Below are 13,145 nucleotides of genomic sequence, written 5' to 3' on the forward strand. Positions count from 1 at the left end.
AGAAGCATTCCAAGAGGGCAGGAGTAGAAACTCCTAGCCTCCTTACCTTGTTGACCTGGAACATCTACAACATCACTTTTACCACATCCTATTGGCCAAAGCAAGTCATAAGGTCAGCACAGAATCAAGGGGGTTGGAAAATAGATTCTATCTCTTAAAGGGAGGAGCTGCTAGGAATGTATGAGTATTTTTAATCATTCACCATTCTGATAGGTCTATGTCTTCTTTATAAGTTAGAAATACCTCTTGTAAAGCTTCCAGATAACTAACAAAAATTCATAGAGCAATGTTGGCACAAAGCACAGTACAATAAACAATTGTTATGAATACAGCACATTGGATCTCAGTGTAAATAAATATTTTATACAATAAAACATATTTATGTACTTTTGTTTTATCACCATAATAGTTGTATGCATTGATAGCACAACATTTTATCACCTTTATTTGGTACAGAAGGAAAATGAGATTCAAGGAAATCAAGGTTGTCTCTGAATAACACTTCTAGCTTATTTGCAGCTTTGTGATTTGCACAAAGGCCAAGCTGTGATCAGTCAATTAAATGTTTGCAGGTTATTAATACATTTCATTTTAAAATTGAAATAGCTTTTCTCCCCTTCCTTAACATACTCAGATCTTCTTTGTGCCACTGTATGCATTTCTCTGTCTCAAAAGCATATCATACTTTTTGTCTAAATGATGAGTTTTCTTTTATCTTTTCACAAGTTCAATGTTATGTGCCCTAAAAAGTCTCCCCTGATTGCCATGGGGGAAGTCTTCCCTCCTCATAGACTTAATACTATCTCAGGTATACAACTGTCATCATACAGATCTCCTTCTAGTTTAATGCGGTTACATGTCTGTCTATCTCTAAAAACAGACTGTGAACATCTCAAAAGCAGAAACTCAATTGTTATTATCTTCAAATACTCAGTGTCAGGCAAAGGCCCTGGGAGGTAATAGATGCTCAATGAGAATTAGCAAAGGAAAGATCTTATGATTTGGGCAAGTTTTGCTTTCAGAGTGTATCAACTCTCCAGTAAGCACCAGTTCTTCAGTGAAATGCTATTTTGGGTTGAATTATCCCTCAAATTTATACACTGAAATCCTAACTCCCAATACTCCAAAATGTGATCTTATTTGGACACAGGATCCTTAAAGTAGTAATCTAGTTAAATCGAGATTATTAGAGTGAGCCCCTAATTCAATATGGACTGTAACTTTATCAAAAGGGAAAATTTGGAGACGGATATGCATACAAGGAAAACACCACATAAACATAAAGATGACCATCTACTAAGCAGGTAGACATAGCTGGAACAACTGCTTCTCTCATAGTCCTAAGAAAGAATCAACCTGTAAAAGCTTGATTTTGGACTTACAGACTCCAGAACCATAAGATAAAAAAAAATTCTATTGCTTAAACCATCTAGTTTATGATACTTTGATATGATAGCCCTAGAAAACCAACTAAAATGTTTTGTTGTTTGATTTTTAATGTAAATATTAAAATGTGGTCACTATGGGATAAGTAAGGTCACTTATGAAACTGCTTGAGAAACAAAATCACAGCTCATAGGTCACTCTTAATTAATTAAACTTCAAGCCCATGGAAACAGCTTTGTTGAAACAAGTAAATGGTAGTTTGCAGTTTTTGACAGGAAAAAAGTCATAATCTGAACCTGATATTCTTTGCAGCATATCTAAGCTGTACATATAGTTTAGTTTGACAAATTGTATTAATAGTTTAAATGGGATTATGCAAATAGGTACAAAATCCAAAAGCAAATACCCTGAGGAAATGCATCTTAATTCCTTACTTTGTACAAACATGTCATTGGTAAAGTTGCATAGATATTCTCAAGACTCCATTCTACAAGTCACCATTAACCACAACAGACATTGACTCCTTCTCAGTTATGCAGTTTCACCCCCAGGACATAATAGATTCATTTCTCTGTTCAACAAGCTCATCTCATCACATCCCTAAAACCCCATTTAAAACAATGATGGAAAAACAAACTGAATGTCCTTATTGGCTTATAAGTGACAAGCATGCTACTTGATAAACTGTACCTTTTGTTCTTCAGTGGGGAGGGAGAAGGAGGAGAGCAATAAAACATTCTCAGTGTTGTAGAGAGCACATGCAAGTGGGCTGCAGTATTGATTCCATCATCCAGACCAGGATGGAGATCAAGGACAGACATGGGTATTCAGAACTCATCAGCACTCCTCCTGATGGCTGTCATTGTCCTTGGCACATTTGGTAAGCCAACTATGGCTCTTATCTTTTCCTTCTAGGCACTGGAAAAACTCAGAAAAGATTCCAGATGTAATGAGATTGTATTGGAATTAATCAAAGTATATAAACTGTGAAATTCAAATGTAAGTAGACCTAAATAGTATTTAGATTGTGGAGTGTCAAGTAACTTTTTGTTGAATCAAATGAAAATATCTGTTTAACTTCCTAGCAGTATCTTGCTCTAAGACTCTATGCTTTCCTTATTAGAGGTGATAGAAAGAACATTACTAAAAATAAGTTTCATATAAAATATCTAATCTTAGGAAAAGTAAGAAAAGGAAAGAATGACTAATCCTATTAGTATGTATATACCTAGACTCAAAGTGCAGGTGGATTAATTTGTTATATATGTTTATATTAGTATGGATTTTCATAAGTTAGTATAAGCTGTGAATCTTTACAACAAAGCACGGTTAAGTGCATATTCTGTATATGTTTTCTGTCAATTACACAAGTACTACCAAAATGTATGATGTATTTTTCTTCATGTAAACATTCATCAATCAAATATTAATTTATTGATATTAATTAATAATCTCGTTATAACCTGATCCTGTGCAGAATCCTTATCATCTAGAAATTGCAAAGGTAAAGAGCTTTAGGTCTAAGTTAAGATCTTTTTGCAGAAAATATACTCGATTTTCCCACAGAAATTAAAGATTTTTCAGTAAGGGAAAGGGATCAAAAACGGGGAGGAGAGGTGAGAAGGGCTAGAAGACAGAAGAGAGGAGAGAAGGAAGAGAGGAGGAGGGAGTTGAAGGGTCTTATGTTGTCTTTTTGTTTTCTTTCTAATTTGTTACTTCTTTCCTTTTCCTTCTTCTTTTCCCTCCCCTTTTCTTACCTCTTCTCCTACCCTCCCACCATGCCTTGTTTCTGTTTATTCATGGAACTAAAGTAAGTATACTTAAAAAAGAGGAGGAGAAGGACCCAACCACCCCAGGAGAAATCATAGCCAGCAGCCAGTACCAACCACCTTCCATGTAAATGAGGCCATTTCTTATTTTTAGCCATTTCAGTGGCTTCTGACTGCACTCACTTAAGTGAGCTTAACAGAAGAACCTCACATTAACAGCAGACATATCAGAAATAATAAATGTATTTTAAGCCACTGAAAATGAGGTTGACTTATTACACAACAAAAGAGGATTAATGGTACTTGGTAACAATTTAATATGTTTGCAGGCTTAGAACAACATTATGCTAGAATTTCCTCAAATGAATGAGTACGTAGAGAAACTGTGTAACTTTCATACACTTGAGATGCAACAAATGGCATTTATCCACATAATCTAAAGTATAAATTCTGAGGCCTGCCAAACTTTGAAGTACTTGTATGTCATAGCACCCAGGGAGATACTTCCCCCTCAACTCCTTCACCCTCCCCACTCTCCTCCCACTTTCAGCCCATGCTTCACCTCTGGGCAGTAGACAGTAGAACCTCAATTAACTTGAGTGCCAGAGTAATTGACATCTGGACAATTCTTATCAACTAACAGTTACACAGAAAGCACATTTGGTTTCAGCACTTATAGAAAATCTTTTGCTGACTAATATTTTAATTTATTGATTAAGATACTTTAACAAACTTATACACAATTGTAGTATTCCTAAGCATTTTCTGAAGCAATTGTTTTTATGATTGATTTGCAGGTGTCAGTCTATTTCCTTCATACTTGAAAGAAGAATTTGGGAAAAGTGTGTTAAGAATGTTCTGTGTAGTATTCCATGGTGTATATGTGCCACATTTTCTTAATCCAGTCTGTCACTGATGGACATTTGGGTTGATTCCAAGTCTTTGCTATTGTGAATAGTGCCGCAATAAACATTGATGGGTGCTGACGAGTTGATGGGTGCAGCACACCAACATGGCACATGTATACATATGTAACCTGCACGTTATGCACATGTACCCTAGAACTTAAAGTATAATAAAAAAAAAAAAAAAAAAAAGAATGTTCTGTGTGAGGCAGAAAAGAAGTAGTCTAGGTCTTCATTTTATAAATAGTGGTCCTGCAGTGTCTCTAGATAATTTGTTTTAAAATAGCTAACGTAAGATGTGCTTTAGGTCTTAGATAACTTGCTTGTTTCCTGAATGACTCTGCATTTATAAGACGACTTAAAGGGCAAAGAGATAAAGTAACTTACTTCTTGCAATACACACACATGCACAAAGCCAAAGTGACAATGCAAGATTTATAAACAGGTTGTGAAGTTATTTTAAAACCAAAAACCTGACTTTTTTCCACTTCTGGCATTTATTTAAATCATAGTTTTGTATAAGCTAATTGCTTTCATCTGAATTACTGACTTAAAAAATATCTTTTAACCATTTTTGTACAGTTTATCACTGGGAGTATAGTGTTTCTCATCTTGGAAATCGAAGGGAATGATGCAAATGACAGTAATAGCAGTTAACAGTAGCAGTCGTCATCACTGTCATAATAGTAGAGTATTACTCATAGCCCATTACTTTGCACAAAGTTTTTAGGCCTCACTTTTTAAAAAGAAATAGTTAGAATTACTAAGTCATGCAAAGAAGCGAACTTTGTAAAGTCTGGCACATAATTGTGCTTAATCAATATTTTTTGAGTAAATGAAAATTAGCAAAAAGTTGTTTTATATTAAAGGTTGACTAATAGGTTTATACAATTTTGAGGACTCAAGAAATGTGGTACTACTTCCTCATGACACTTGTTGATCATGCGTCTGTTGTGACAAGCCACATTTGCTGATTAAGGCAATGACTCAAATATACTGTGCTCCACGCCTACCTCTTTCCTACTGTCAACTCCCTCAAAAACATCATCACTTCAGGAGACTTTTCCTGTAGTTTCCTCAAAAGGATTAGGAACTTCTTGGAAATCCTACTAATGAATGAGGAAAGAAATCTGGATAGGGTTAGTATGAAAATAAAAAAAGTGCCAGTGAAGCCAATAAATATTCTCAGATATGTGTTTAGGGAGTTGAATAGAAAATGAAAGATGTTATGTTAAAATGAAACATAAGTGAAACAAAAAATGAAAGATACTAGTGTTAAAAACCTTTATCTCCGGCTCTGGTAATGGCTTTGATCGTATGATTGAATGAAAATGTATCTGACTTGAGAATTCACAATATCTCAATCTCAATAACAAGAAAAGGTTATAAAGTCATCCTGCCAGAGGAACTAGAAAGAAACCTGCTCTCCTCATTCTGTGTCCTGCTGAGTTTCTCTCTGCAATTGACTCCACATCTCAGCTCTCAGAAGAATCCAAACTCTTAGCTTGTGTCCTTTTTTTTAAGCTTGCTTAAGACTAGACATTTCTGTGTTGAGATGGGAGGAAAAATTATTTCAGTTTAATATTTTCTACTGCTGAATTCTATATATATGAAAAATTAAGTAGGGTGGAAACAAATCAGAAATACATTTATTTACTGAAATTATTTCTGTTGAGGCATAAATAATTTTAGAAAAGTTTATTGAAAGCCAAATGGGAAGACAGACCTGGAAAGACACATCAACAAAGTTGGGGGTGTTCTAGAGTCTTTCACAAGCTCAAAGGGGTTTACGGGAAAGTTTAGAAGAAGAGAGGAAGACTCCTCATACCAGAGTTGTCCTCTTTTTCACTAGAGGATCAAATAAAGGAGTTACAATCGTTAGATTACTACATACAGGCTAAATGTCTACCTGTAAAACAATCAGTACAATTTCTTGCTTCAGCGCAACTTAGAAATACATCATTGTGCTATTCAGTGTCACAAGGTTCTACATCATTCAGTGCATCAGCAACTTGAGGAACTCATAATAATATGCTTTACTCAGAGATAGAATGTCAACATCAAGTCACCAAACCTTTCCAAGGTGGGTTAATTTGGAAGTCTGCTTACTTCTAGTGTAAACTGTAAAATGTGACCTGGAGTTTATCACAATTAACAACACTACCCAAGAACTTCAGTAGGCGTAGTGAATAATTGTTAAGCAATAGGAAAAATTGGTTTGAAAAATCAAAAAAAAAATGAGAATTAGTTTTGTTTGTAGTTTCTTGATAAAATTATAAAATTTAATTCTAAGGCAGAAAGAATTCAATAAGCTAAAATCCAAAGTAAGCCTTTGATGGTAATTGGCTCTTATTTTATCCATATAGTCCCAAAGAACATCTGCTGTCTTTGGCACTAGAAATGAAAGAGAATGATCTCTTTCAAGGGCCATACATGTGTGGTTCCAGGTGCCCCTAAAGTGTGTATAGGAGCCTATAAACAAAGCCTATAAACTGCATTGTAGGACAGACAGCACATATTGTTACAGACTCATACAAAGAAAATCCATGTAGTGTTTCAGTCTAGTTCTTACCTTCCTAAGTAGAGTTCTTACACATGTGTAAGGAAGATAGGCATTGAGAGAGAGTGGGAATGTGAAGTGATGCATAACATGCAACTTAGTAGGAATTTTGACCTGTCTGGGTTGGGCTCAGCTTGACACGCTTGTGTGTGTGAATCACCACATACCCTCACATCCCCCTTCCCTACCTCTTTCTCCTTACTGACTTCGAGGGAGAGCATATAAATGACATTTATGGGGTATGAAAAGTCACTTAACTGCATACTCGTATGCAGCTACTCACCCTTAAGTGGAAACATCTTTAACTCTAGAAACATCTTTGACTTCGGCTTCTGCACCATAAGCCTCAGACTCAATGCCACCCTGTGGCAGTGCCAGATCATTTCGTGCCTTGCAGGTGCTGCCATTGACTGTTCTGGGTTCCTTCACCAATGGACAAACTAAGAGAAACATAGGGAAAGGGAAATGTAGAGACCTGTTCCTTACACCTGCTGCTGTTTCTGCTATACCTGTATCTGGGAGAAAGACCGGCTCAGTGCTCCTGGGACTGGAGAGTGCCCTTATAACAACAACTCCAAGTGGAGGAATCACAGAGAGGGGGCACGTCACATATGTTGGGCATTCTGCTGGCACTTTACTGAAGCTTTACGGATCATATTCATAATAGCTTTATGAGACAGGTACAATTACCTTCAATTTATAATTAAGAGAACTGAGAAAAATATTCACGATCACTAATAGATCACTTTTTACCCCAGCTGTAAATGTAGACAGTGACTTGTACACTGAACTGTGCTGTGTGTGTGTGTGAAGTCAACCTTTGCACTTCATCCCAGAAACATCCACAATTGGGAGTTGGTCTCAGCAGGACCCCGCTGCAGCAAAGACAAAGTAATGTAAGCCATTGCTTCTGTGCTATTGCCTCATCAGGGAAGCCCTCGACCTCCATCCCCATCTGCATTCATTTCCTCCAGTCTCACAGATCCTTTCTGATATTCAGACCAGGACACCCACAGATAATTCTATTCTGTCTTGCAGAGCCACTTTGAAGGATGGGAGGAAAAGTCTGCCTAGACCCAGATTCTCCCAGAATCCATAAAATCCCAAAGTCCAACAGAAAAGGTTGAAAGATGATGAATTCATCTGGTTAATTTGTTAACTTTCTGCTAAATCTTTTCACTGGAAGGGGAGAATTTTGAAGCCTTGACTTTCTTGAATTCTTATTTATCCAGGATACTTCTTCTTACTGTATTAAAATTTTGGTCTAAGTTCTCTTCTGTTTCAAAAATCACATTTTATTCTGAGAATGCTGGATAAAAGATAACAGAAAGAAGATGAAAATAAGCAAGCCATGCTTCAACATATAATATATGTTTTTTTGTTTTTGTTTTTGTTTTTTTTTGAGACGGAGTCTTGCTCTGTCGCCCAGGCTGGAGTGCAGTGGCCGGATCTCAGCTCACTGCAAGTTCCGCCTCTCGGGTTCCCACCATTCTCCTGCCTCAGCCTCCCAAGTAGCTGGGACTACAGGCGCCCGCTACCTCGCCCGGCTAGTTTTTTCTATTTTTTAGTAGAGACAGGGTTTCACCATGTTAGCCAGGATGGTCTCGATCTGCTGACCTCGTGATCCGCCCGTCTCGGCCTCCCAAAGTGCTGGGATTACAGGCTTGAGCCACCGCGCCCGGCCTATAATATACGTTTTACCCCCAATCCTTGGTTAAACATTGTAGTGCACTTTCCTTTTATTTATTTGAAAATTTCTATTGAAACACATCTTTCTTGATTTTTTCAACCCAACTCTACTGTTAGGCTAGACCTGCTGATGATAAGAAACAGATCTAATAATGATTAATGGTATTAGGAATCACACAGAGCCCAGCATAAAATATTTGCTCAATAAATTTTTGTTAGTATGTTCAGGAACTTAATAGGGTCTTTTAGTGTCTTAGTGCTAGTGTGTCTTGCTTAAAACATCTTCTGAAAGTTTATTCTGATGTTTGTTTTAGCCTTCAAACCCTAAAAATAATAAAGTTGTAGAATGTAAGTCTTGTAAAGTCTGCTTTTTTACTTTGAAGTATATATATTTACCCCTGGTAGAATGAAAAATAGATGATGGAAATGAATTAGTGTATCCTATTAAGCAACCTATGACATTTTTTGAAACAAGAAAGAAAGAAAGGAAAAAAAATTCTTGAGGTTAAATGTTTTACCCTGACACGTTTGTATATATTAGCATTTAGTTAACATCTACATGGTTACAATTCTAGCATTAGTATTGACCTTGTATATAAGTACAATGTAGAACTTAACCTTTACTAGACTCGTAATTCTGTTTTTAATCAACAAAATTTCCATTCATTTCTTAAGTCCTAAAATTTATACCTACAAAATTTTCATTAACAAAGTTAATTTCGTAACTACAAATGTCTTAAAACAAGAATAAAAATTTCTATTGATTTGTTGGTATATATTATTAATTTGAATGCAATTGCTATGGATAAAAGCTTTACTTCTTCCCTTCTTGTTTTGTTTCACACTTTGGTATTTCACAATATGGCCAAGTTATGATCTGTATCATTCTTTATACAGTATGATAATAGTTCACATTTATTAATCACTTTTAATATGCCCAGCATACAAACTGTTGAGATTGCCGGAATAAACAATTTTTATGAGCTAATTATGATCTGGCTAAAAGCACATCATCTGGAGTCAGAATAATGGGCTAATCTGGCTCCAGCACTTGCAAGTTCCACAACAGCTATTGGGTTGGATGCTGGATGTTCAAAAATGCAGTACTTAATAATAGGAGTACCTTCTGAGGGATGCCTCATTAGGCGATTTGGTCATTGTTTGAACATCATAGTATGTACTTACATAAACCTAGGTGGTATAGCCTATTGTACACCTACTGTAGCGTAGGGGACATCACAGATAGAAATAATGATGTTTACCGCCAAAGAAATCACACAGACTGTGGTACTCCATGCACCCAGAATCAAAGCCAAAGTACTTGACTCACCAAACACCATAAATACATCTTCAGAAAAAAGTTCTCCCCTACAAAAGAAAATTCCAAAATAGGAAAAAGTATCTTTTATACCACATACCTAGAAATCAATATAAGGATACAGGACACATAAAAAACAAGAAAAGGCCGGGCGCGGTTGCTCACGCCTGTAATCCCAGCACTTTGGGAGGCCGAGGCGGGCGTTTCATGAAGTCAGGAGATCGAGACCATCCTGGCTAACACGGTGAAACCCTGTCTCTACTAAAAATACAGAAAATTAGCCAGGCATGGTGGCGGACGCCTGTAGTCCCAGCTACTCAGGAGGCTGAGGCAGGAGAATGGCATGAACCCAAGAGGCAGAGCTTGCAGTGAGCCGAGATGGTGCCACTAGACTCCAGCCTGGGTGACAAAGCAAGACTCTGTCTCAAGATAAATGAATAAATAAAAATTTAAAAAACAAGAAAATATAACACCTCAAAAGGAAAACGTTAATTCTCCAGCATGTATCTTAATCAAAAAGAAATTTTCAAAGTTCCAAATAAGAAATTCAAAATATTGATTTTTAAGGCTATTTTAGAGAATTCTGAAAGACAATAGAAAGAAGTTTTTAAAAATAAGAATATAAACGTTAAGTTTACCAAAAAGATAGATTTTTTAATACTAACTAAATAAAAAGTTTAGAACTTAAGAATTCGTCAAAAGAAATGCACAATACATTTAAAACTGTCAATAATAGGCTAGCTCAAGCAGAAGAAAAAAAAATCTTAAAATTTGAAGACAGGCATTTTGAAATAATTAGTTAGATAAAAATACAGAAAACATAATAAAAAAAGAAACAGCAAAGGCTTTGTGATATTTGAAACAACATAAAATGAACAAACATACAAATTATCAGTACCCCTGAGGGTGAAGAAACAGAAAAGATTAGAAAATCTATTCAACGCAAAAATAGATGAAAATTTCCAAATCTAGCAGAAGATTTAGACATTCAGATTCAGGTGGCTCAATGTGCCCAGACACATACAATGCAAAAAGGTTTTCCCTGTGGGTGTCTAAAGTCAAAATTAAAAACAAATTCTAGAAACAGCAAGAGAAAAGTGTTTAGTTACCTACAAAGAAAACCCCATCAGACTAACAGTGGATTTCTCAACATAATACTTCCACATCAGAAGAGAATGGGGAGATATATTCAAAATGTTGAAAGGAAAAATCTTCCATCCAGGAATACTCCATCTAGCAAAATTACACTTTATAAGTGAAGATGAGATAAAGTCATTCACAGAGAAACAAATGCTGAAGGATTTCATTACCACTAGACTAGCTCTGAAAGAAATACTCAAAGGAATTCGAAACCTAGAAGTGAAAGGATGACATTTACCATTATGAGAACACACTAAAGTATAAAACTCACTTGTGTAGCAATCATACACAAGAGGAAGGGAAAGGATGCGAATGATAGTACTACAGAAATCCACCAATTCACAAGAGAAAACGATAAGACAAAAAGAACAGAACCAGGAAGATACAAAACAACCCAAAATAATTAACAATAAATCAGGGACATAGCGTCGTATATCCATAACAACCTTGAACATAAATGGATTAAATTCTGCTCTTAAAATTATAGAATGTCAGAATAAATTTAAAAAACATGATTCAGCTATACACTGTTTGCAAGAAACTCATCTTGCCAGTAAAGCCACATACAGACTGAAAGGAAAGAGATAGAAAAGCATATTACACGCAAGTGGAAACCAAAATCAAGCAAGAGTAGCTATGTTTATATGACAGAGACTTTAAACGAAGAACAGTGAAAAAAGCAAAGAAGATTATTATTATTATTTAAAAATTCTGTTTATTTGTACAAACATAATGTAGTATTTCTCTATATAAAGGTGGTCCTTTTTTATTATAGTCTCTGAAGGTCCTAAAGAACAAACATTTTAAAAATGTTTGCAGTTTGTTATCTATAGTCATCTCAATTCAAATGTAAATAAATGCCATTTGTTTAGGTGCTTATATAGCACTTGTTTATGATTAGTAATGAATAAATCAATACTTGGTTAATTGTACATCCACTGGAAATTGGGAACTTTCATTGGTGTGTATTTCTTTTATTATTATTATTATTATTATTATTATTATCATCATCATCATAATCATTATACTCTAAGTTCTAGGGTACATGTGTACAACGTGCAGGTTTGTTATGTATGTATATATGTGCTGCACTGGTTTGCTGCACTTATTAAGTCGTCATTTACATTAGGTATATCTCGTAAAGCTATCCCTCCCCCTGCCCCCCAACCCACAACAGGTCCCGGTGTGTGATGTTCCCCACCCTGTGTCCAAGTGTTCCCACTGTTCAATTCCCACCTATGAGTGAGAACATGTGATGTTTGATTTTCTGTCCTTGCGATAGTTGACTCAGAATGATGGTTTCTAGCTTCATCCATGTCGCTACAAAGGACATGAACTCACCCTTTTTATGGCTGCAGAGTATTCCATGGTGTATATGTGTCACATTTTCTTAATTCAGTCAATCATTCATGGACATTTAGGTTGGTTCTATGTCTGCTATTGTGAATAATGCTGCAATAAACATATGTATGCATGTGTCTTTATAGTAGCATGATTTATAATCCTTTGGGTTTATGCCTAGTAATGGGATCATATGGTATTTGTAGTTCTAGATCCTTAAGAAATTGCCACACTGTCTTCCACAATGGTTGAACTAGTTTACACTCTCAGCAACAGTGTAAAAACATTCCTATTTCTCCACATCCTCTCCAACACCTGTTGTTTCCTGACTTTTTAATGATCACCATTCTAACTGGTGTGAGATAGTATCTCATTGTGGTTTTGATTTGCATTTCTCTATGACCAGTGACGATGAGCATTTTTTCATGTGCCTGTCAGCTGCATAAATGTCTTCTTTTGAGAAGTGTCTCTTCATATCATTTGCCCACTTTTTGATGGGATTGTTTGATTTTTTCTTGTAAATTTGTTTGAGTTCTTTGTAGATTCTGGATATTAGTCCTTTCTCAGATGTGTAGATTGCAAAAATGTTGTCCCATACTGTAGGTTGCTTGTTCACTCTGATGGTAGTTTCAACAAAGAAGATTATTACACAGTGATAAAGGGATCAATGCAGCAAGAGAATGTAACAATTCTTACTATATATGCATCTAGTACTGCAGCACCCAAATATATAAAGCAAATATTACTAAATCGAAACAAAGAAAGCTTGCAATACAATACAGTGGGGGACACCAACACCCTTTCCCAGCATTAAACAGATCATCTTGATGAAAATAAACAAGGAAACATTGGGTTTAAACTGGACTTTAGACCAAATTGACCTAAGAGACATTAATGGAACATTTTATTCAATAACAGCAGAATATACATTCTTTCTATAAGCACATGGACTACTACCAGAATAGAACATATGTTACTCCACAAAACAAGTCTTCACAAATATTTAAAAATCAAAATTATATTAAGAATGTTCTCAA

This window comes from Piliocolobus tephrosceles, chromosome 3 (assembly GCF_002776525.5).
Source record: "Piliocolobus tephrosceles isolate RC106 chromosome 3, ASM277652v3, whole genome shotgun sequence".
Classification (NCBI taxonomy): Eukaryota; Metazoa; Chordata; class Mammalia; order Primates; family Cercopithecidae; genus Piliocolobus; species Piliocolobus tephrosceles.